Consider the following 9291-nt stretch of genomic DNA (forward strand, 5'->3'; position numbering starts at 1 on the left):
TTAGAAGTTAAATTTTGTTACTTCTGATTCACACCCCCCCTCCTCAGAAGTAAACCTTCCCAATTGTAAATTCCAACATCTACATTTACATTTTATTGTAAACATCAAAGCTTAATCAAATACAAATCCTTACTAACCAGCAAGTCGTAGTTGGGGACTATTTCCCTATATTATCTTAGTGCTTCTTCAAATTTGTTGAATAAATTACCATCTAGATAGAAACTGAACACCTACTAGTCATGAGTTGAAGTTGTATGATGCAACAAGAATGTATTGTTAGTAACAAGAATTTCACTTTATCTCCTGTGAACTTTGTAAAGTATCATATAAAACAAATGGGCAAGATAATATGAAAAGAAGTTTGAAAACTACCATCCCCAAAACTAAAACACGGGATTAATTTGTCCTCATCAAAAGTAGACAAGGTTCGTCCAATAACTGAAATTGCTTGTTTATAAGGATTTGGACTATCTCCAAGATGGTGTAAACTTTGTCAATTAAAAGACTTTACACCTGATTGCAATCATGATGTTGCAGTAGTTGTTGCCTAGTAAATATTTGATTGCAGCCCCAGTACAAAAGAATCATATCTCTATTGCATCAAAGAAATCACACTCATTCCAGGGAAATTTAATGTTTGAAGAGTGTGCTTTCCATTATCTCCTTGCCTCCACATAAAAGGTGTATTCATGCTACTATCACCTTCTTTAATACATAATGAATGCCTCTTTGAAGTCCTTGGATTTTATGCTTATGATAGCATATTTTTGATTGCTCACTTTATCAACAGATAAGTAAGGTGGAATATAAGATTAGTCAAATAATGAAGGATTATATAAGATGCTTTAATGGAGGCCTTAATTGTAAAAAATTAGGGCTCCATCATACCCTTTTGTGCACAACATCTAGACACACTCTGAGGAAACATGTTTAATCTAGAGATATAAGGTATTCCAAACATGGTCTAAATTTCTAATCTAAATTTTAACTCTTTTTGATTGAGTTTAGTTGACTTGCATGTGTGGATTTATAGCTCTTCGAAGTTGCATCTAAAAGGTGCAGTTGAAAATTTTTCTAGTACCCAAGGTTTTTTCGGAAAAGGAATATTTAGTATTTCGTAAAGGTAGTCATGTGCTTATTATAAAGCTTTGATATCTAGTAGCAAACCTACTAATGAGAATTTTAGTAAAATCCATAAGGGTGTGGTTCTGGATCATTTTTTATCTAGCCATCAACAAATGGTTATAGTCACTATAAATGGTGGCTAGAAAATAAGTGGAAATAGATATATCATAAGGATTACTTGATGAGGTTTTGTTATGGAAGAAAAATCTCACAATGAAAATATTTCATTTTGGAGACTTCAATGTTTGTTGTTTCTAGATAGGCCATATGGTAGTGATATTCAATGCTACTTAATCTTCTCCTAAAAATTTGACCTAGTGGAAAAGAGCATGTATTGGACATTTATTTGTTAACCAACCTATTCTAGACCCTTTATGTGATTCCATGAGCTCCTCTTTGAAATCCCCTTTGTACTACTCGATAGATCATAGATCTATGGCCTAAAACAAGGTAAAGTTGGATATGTAAAAATGTCCTGATAAAAATATTTTGCTAAATACCTCAGTAGGAAGAGGAGGTTGTGGATGACAGAGGTTGGCTTGGCTATGCTCAATAACTACAACCTTGTTGATTCTTGGAATAGAAGATGACATCAGAACTAATTTCCCTACACTCTCAAAATCATCCATTGTAGAAAAGTCAATGGTGAATATGATATTATGTAATATTTAGATTACTTCACCTAAAGGCTAAAGCTCTTTAGGCTTACACTCATGTTATGTACATCCATTTGAAGTGGGGAAAATTATAAGTAATCTAATCTGTCCTATGCAAAAGTATGGAATTTAGGTGATTCATTTTTGCATAAAATTAATCAGCCCCAATTTGTGTCTCTAGTTTTATCAGAATTTAAGGAAGAGGAGGATATTATCCAATGAACATAAGAGTCCACATTTCCTACAAAAGGAAATTTTATCCTAAGGTCTCATAAGAAAGAATGGTAATATATTTAGTTTAGAATTTTATTTACTTTTAAGTACAAACTACTCTTGCAAGTGTTTGCACGGGTTTTCACTTTTAGTTTCTTGTTGGCATGATGGTGTGCTCCATAATTGATCCCCATATTTTATTCAAAAATACACATAAATTGCAAAGCAACTATTTATAGCCTAAGGAACTTAAATTCCTTCATTGAGATCATTGTTAACAAGAAGCTTGGGCTTAGGGTAAGAATGCATAAACATTAAACTAATTCCAAATATAAACCACATATAATAAAACTACAAGTTTATGAAAACTGTCATCTTCAGATACTGAAACCATGTGTATTTGCAAACTTAGGAATACTGATCCCTGAACCATGAAAGGAAAGAATAAGACTTATATGTATATTCATGATAATATTCCATGACTAAATAGAATTACTAGCAAAATACATAACAAAACAATAGAAACAATGTTAAACAAAGATTTATAGATTTTGGACTTAGTTGTCGATTTGTGAAATGAATTCAATTCGAGCACTGAATCAGATCTGTAGATTTGGGATTTTTTTCCCCAATTATGATACATGGAGAATTCCTATGCATGTGTATATAGTAAAAAATGAGAGAAATATACATAATTCTAAAAATAAATCATTTCATAGTATGAATCTATGATTCTAGTATGGATCTATGAATCTAGTATACTTGATAATTGATTTATTTTCACAATTATAAAGAAAACTAACACATTCACATTGAATTACTGAATTAAAAAATGAAATTATGATCGTTGAGGATTCTCGAGGCTATGGTTTGGATCCTCGAAGATCTGGGCAAGATCCTTAATTCTGCTTGTGGATCCTCAGGCTGTGGCTTGAATCCAATTAGAGGATCTACGAACTCTACAGATCCTTGTGGATCCACAGAAAGAATCAAGGATCCTTCCCAGATAATCAAGTATCACATCCTAATCTAGATCTGGCCTATCTAGGATGAATCAAACAACTTAGTTTTCTAGCTATGGGTTGCACCTTACACTTTCTTATATGGGATTTGGTTGTTGTAATAATTGGCCAAATGATCTTATCTATATGTCTATTTTCTAAAATATAAAGTATTGAAAGGACTACCATCTAAGATTATTATTAACATCTCTTCGTTATAGGTGACCTTTTAGCCTTCAAAGCACTCTCCATTCTACCATTTTCAGTCAACTTGTTGATAGTTTCAACTCTCTTATAATAGAATGAATATAGTGGCAGAAAAATAGGATGACCGCTTCTTCAGTGTGACCTCATATTTTTAAAATAAAGCCATTTCATTTGGGAGCAAAAATTTCTTCAAATTTTCAACTTTATGCATATATCATATCAGAACTCTATTTAAATAGCTAAAGACATATAAATTATTAAGTGAATTCAAGAAATAATAATAGAAACTAAAACATCGTAACATTAGGAAGTGTGAAGGATAAAAAAGGATCTCAAAATTTTGCCTCTAGAGAGAATTCTTTTACGTACACCAACTTAAGAAAATTCTTGTGCATGGCCTGGCCCAAAAGTAAGAGTTCTAAATGATTAATCTTTCTGCATGAATTTTTGAATATGCATCTAGTCATTGCATTCAACTCTACCAATCAAATTAACTGGGACACTCATTTACTTCCATGACAAGATGGAAGTATAATCACTTTATAATTTTCATATAAAATCCTATGAGTTTGGGATCATCAATAGCTCAATAAACTTTTAATTATCTACAATAATCATGACCAGGATTTTAAGATGTAGACAATACTCATTGAAAAAGATTGCTACCTAAGAAGAGAAAAATTCTCCCAAATAAATAGAATTATCCTCATTATAATGATATTGTTTAGTCTTAGTCATTTCTCTACAATGATGTCGATACTCAACTAAAGTTAAGTTAACATGCAACCTAGAAGATACACTTTGCTAGAAACCATTAATCATTCCATTTTTTTTCCTATATTAAACATATTTTATCCACTTTCAAAATTAATAGCATTAAAACCTTTAATAGACAAACTGACAAAAATATCAAAACAAAAAGGATAAATTAGTAGGAAACAAGACTTAATTTTGTTGATATATCTGGTGTCTAGGCTATTAGCATTCCCCCAAATCATAGCTTGACCAAGATTGCACCAAACAAAAAATAAAAATGAACTTAAGGGGTTTTGGATGTAGATATATACCAAAACATCATGTTGAACACAATGATCAAGGGCAAGAACAACAAAAACATGCTTGATGAATTCCAATGCACTATCACCCATTGGTAGGTAGGATCCTACCAATTTTGGGAACTCATGGGAAATAGCTTCTACAATAGCATCCTCTCTTCTTCCTTTAACAGTAATGTGATGTTGTGTGTCACAGACAATTATGAGAAGTTTGTTTGTGAAGTATGAAGCAATCTGCAAGAATAATGCAAATCTTTACTGTAAAAGAACTTCTATACCATCCACTTGGTATTATTTGAAGCATGTTGATTTTGTATTTAATACTATAATAAAAACAAGTGTCAATAAATGTAATCCGATTTCCACAATGCATTAGAAATGCATGTCATTTTTTTGGAATTTGATTGTGTAAGAATTTAGAAAATTGAAGGAGTGCAAGAGAATACAAAAATGAGTTACAATTTTACATCAGATACTCGTTCCTTGAGGAATGACGCTTTCTCTTATTCAACATCAATTGATGTTGCAATTGTAATAGATGGCATGCAAAAACTTCCATCCCTTGCAGCAACCCACAAAGCAACCTCTTCTTGTGAGTGCGTCCATGGAAGGTATATAAACTTAGAAACTATGATAACAAGAAAATCCTGCATCCAAGAAGCAATGTATTTTACAACCTTTTAATACATTTTGATTTGACATTAATTAATAGACATAGGTGTGATTGTCTATCGATCTATAATGCTTGCAAATAAAAATTCAAAAAACATAAAGGCCTTTGGAAGGGAGTTCCAGATGCTAAGCTAGAAGAATCTTATTTCTAACAAGAAGACTGGTAGAAATCTATTTTTGTTTTAATTATGTAAAAATAGGTTTTAAAGGACCCAAAACCTTGTACAAAGAATCATAAAAATAAGAGTAGAGAAGAACAAACAATAGAAGGCCTCATAGCCAAAAGAGAATAGACAAAACAAGCCAAAACCAAAAACAAGAGGCCAAAATACAACTATGCATGAAAAGATAGCAAAAGAAAAGCAAAAAGACAGCCCCCGAATAGCTACAAAGTCTTGAGAAGGTTCGCAACTTGGTGTACCAGGATATTCATATTTTCTGTAGATGCTTTCATGTCATCCAACTTTTTTGCTTCCACACCTTCATTCTTCTTGGATTTAGCCCTTGTGCACTTGCTCGAGCCCTGGTCCCCTTTCATAGCATTAGAGTCTTGGCCTTTACTCTGTTCCAACTTGTTCATCAAGGTGTTAAAGTCGTCAACCATGGTCTTCAAAATAGTGAAGTTTTGATCTACCTATTTCTTGACTGTTTTCTCCAGGTTATCCACTCTAATATTCAAACCATCCATCCTTTTTTGAAGATGTCTGCCTAGCTAATCTAAATTTCTATTCTTGGCTTCAAGTGGTGGCACACACTTCATCAAATTCTTTACCTCTTCTGCATTGCCTATAACCTTAGAAAGTCTATCAATGTGTTGATCCAGTATTCTCTCCCCCCTTGCCATCTTGCTGAGCTGATCAAAATCCCTTGATATGTCCTGCATTTACTACTTTAGGGTGCCAATATCCTTCATCATTATCCTTAGGTTACCAAAGATTCCCTTTAGAAACCCCTGGTCATCCTCCTCCCTATTATGCTCAAAGAAGTCCTTGTGCTCCCCCTGTTTGTTCCTATCCATCTTTGTCTCCTTAACTTCTTTCTTAACATCCACATCCTAAGCAAGCACTTTTTTCCTTTTTCTTTCCATACTCTTAACTAAGAGTTCATCATCAGAGGGGACAAAATCTCTTTTAGCATTCTTCCCCTTGTTTCCCAAAGCCTTGCCCAATGTTCCTCTCTTCTCAATACCCTTTTCCTGCTGCTCCTTAGAATCACTATATTTTTCTAATTTAATCTCCTTTTCCTTCCTTTTTCTTCCTGGAAGAGCTCCCAAGATCACCTTTCTTCCTCTTTTTCATTTCAACCTTAGCCATTTCATCCTCTATCTCCTCATCAAATTCCTCCTCAGTTTCACTACCCTCTGTCTCATAATCTAAAGATTTCTTGCTCTGCTTGGGGCTATCCACTTTTTTGGATTTCATAAGGTTCATTATTAAAACCATTAACCCCTCATGACAGGTGTGATCACCCTCAGGATCATTTTGAATGGCTAAAATAGAATTACTGAAAGATTGTCTGAGCTTAAAGGGTAAATTTATCCTAACCCTATGCCTAAAATGGTTAACCAACATGAAATGATGACCATATATATTAGTAAAGTGATCATCTAAAGTAAGATACTCTATCACCGCAAACATAACAAATCTCCAGGGGTGAGAAATGGAGCTAGAGCTAAAGTAAGAATTATCGATTTTTGTACTAGCCTGTTGCATTCCTTAGCCGAGTCCACAAACTCTTCAACCGCCCAATTTGACAGCTTCTTGTCCCAACAAAAGTTAATACCTTCCATGTCAAGTCTCGTTGCTTCAGCAATGATATCTTCATAAACCTCCATTCTTTGATTCCCCATCAGAATACTCCTGTCTTTCCATGTTTTGACAAATTGTTGGGTAATGGCAGGGTTGCTGCCTTTCTATTTCTCCATATAACCTATAAAGTTCCCTTGCTAGAGTATGTCACAAATCTCACTCTCTTCTTCCTCTCTTTGCAGCTTTCCAGTTCAATTTTCTTTCTCCTTCCTCCCATCTTCTTCTCACTAAAATGATGGCTCTCACTTCTCAAAAAAACCCACTGCAAGAGAAGACCAGAGTCGAAATCATAGCCAACGATTTTAGTGGGAAAAAAGACCCACAATATGTGTGGTATTGAACGATAATACACTGTCCTTCTCATAATAATTTGTTGCTTCTCAATCCTACCCATATCATTATTACTCCTAGATGGCATATTCATCATTAATGAAACATTTTTGTTTACTTCTAGCTTTGTCATGCTTAATCAATAAAAACCCCTTGATAGCGATAATATCATTTTGATTCCAAATTAGCTTTTCATCACTCTTGCATGCCACATTAGCTACCTAGTCAGCAACTTGATTAGTTTCTCTATAGTTGTGAGTGACAACACACTTTTCAAAGGAATTGATAAGATCAATGGCCTTACCTATAATATTATTAATAGTCCAAGAAGGATTAGTAACTTTATTAAGACAATTAATTATATTAAGGGAATCCCCCTCAAGCCAGATCTTATTCAAATTCAAACTTTTTGCATGGCTAGGACCATAGAGGGCCGCACTTTATTTTGCCACATGGTTAGTTTGACCCTAGTAGGAATGGCCATTCCACCCATTCTATCCCCATTCATATTTCCAATGATGATACCATAGCCATCTATTCCTGGGTTGCTCTTGGAGGCCCCATCAAAGTTAATCTTGTACCAATCCTTTGAAGGATAATCCCATCTTGCTAGATCCCTGAGGTTAGGAGCATTTTGCACAAAACTAAGACCATTCAAATTCTAATTCTGAAACACTGATTCTTCCCAAGCATTCTGAGGTTGGTGCCCTTTTCCACAAGATCTGATATTCTCAGACACCATATTCTTAATCTTACAAAATAGCTGACCTGGATTAGTTTCTTACCCCTAAACACCCTATCATTTTGTTCCTTCCAAATACCCCAGCAAAGGAATGATAGTATAAAATCCCACAACCTCATAACCAAATTATTAGTAGAGGGAGACTTCCAACCATTGAAAAAATCTTGAATTGTAAAGGGGAAAATCCAGGTAATATTCAACAAGCCACAAACCTTTTCCCATAATCTTCTAGTATAAGAACAATGAATAGTAATATGATTAACTAATTCATCAGCTTCCTTACAGAGATAACATTTGTTGACAATGTTAAACCCTCTCTTCAACAAATTATATGTTGTCAATATTTTATCCTGCAAAAGAATCCAAAAAAATATGTTAACTTTGGGAGTCATACCTTTAAACTAAGCTTTCGCCTAGCAAGGCTCTTGATGCTCTTCAAAAGCATTAGCATACACTGAAGACATAGAAAATAATCCATTAGGATTATATTTCCATATCAGAGCATCCTCCACTTGGCTTAAAAAGACAACATTGAAAATCTTGTTGAGATCATTAATATTTTTATCCACTTTATTGAGGTTAAACCAATTATTCTCCTCCCAATAGTATTCTACAAAAATCTCAAAGAGATTCTTGCACTACTCCATAAAGTCATTCTATCTTTGATCAGAACTAAGGGGGTGATCAAGAATCCAAATATCATCCTAAAAAAGAACAGTCCTCCCATTTCCCACCATCCATCTGACCCCTTTATTAATAATGTGCTTTTTTTTGTGCATGTTTCCAAATCATTTAACCCCATTGTAAAGTCTCATTGCTTTTTTTTTTGTGCATGTTTCCAAATCATTGAACCCCCTTGTAAAGTCTCATTGTTAAGGAAGAGTTTAAGATCTTGATTCACCCTATTATACTTATCATTCCAAATATGTCATCATTCTCCTTCCTCTTTATGCCATCTCCATATCAACTTGGCAAGCAAAGAATCATTCATAGAGGCAACTATTCTAATACCAAGGCCACCTTTATTGAAAGGCATGCAAACTTTCTCCCATGCAATCAAGGCCAATCTTTCTTTCTTTTTTCCATACCCGTCTATAAGAAAAGCTTCTGAATTTTTTCAATTGCCAAAGAAAACTTTCTAGGGATCTTAAAAACACTCAAAGCATACAGCGAAACATTCTATAAGGTGGATTTGAGAACAATAAGGCTGAGGAGGTACCCTTCCAGCTCGCTAACTTTGAATGGATTTCATCAATCAACAAACTCCAAAAAATCTCAGGTGGGTCTAAACAAAGGGGTAAACCAAGATAAGAGTCCAGTAAGGTACAAATCTCACAACTAATAATTCTTTAAATTTTATTCTTCCTATTATCATTGGCATTGATAAAATATGTCGCACTTTTGTTCCAGATGATAGTTTGTCTAGAAGCTTGCCCATAATCCTCCAGAGCTTTCTTGATATTTCTTGCATTCCTAACTGAA

This window comes from Cupressus sempervirens, chromosome 3, assembly GCF_028749045.1.
Source record: "Cupressus sempervirens isolate cs-2001-9-10 chromosome 3, ASM2874904v1, whole genome shotgun sequence".
In the NCBI taxonomy this organism is placed as follows: domain Eukaryota; kingdom Viridiplantae; phylum Streptophyta; class Pinopsida; order Cupressales; family Cupressaceae; genus Cupressus; species Cupressus sempervirens.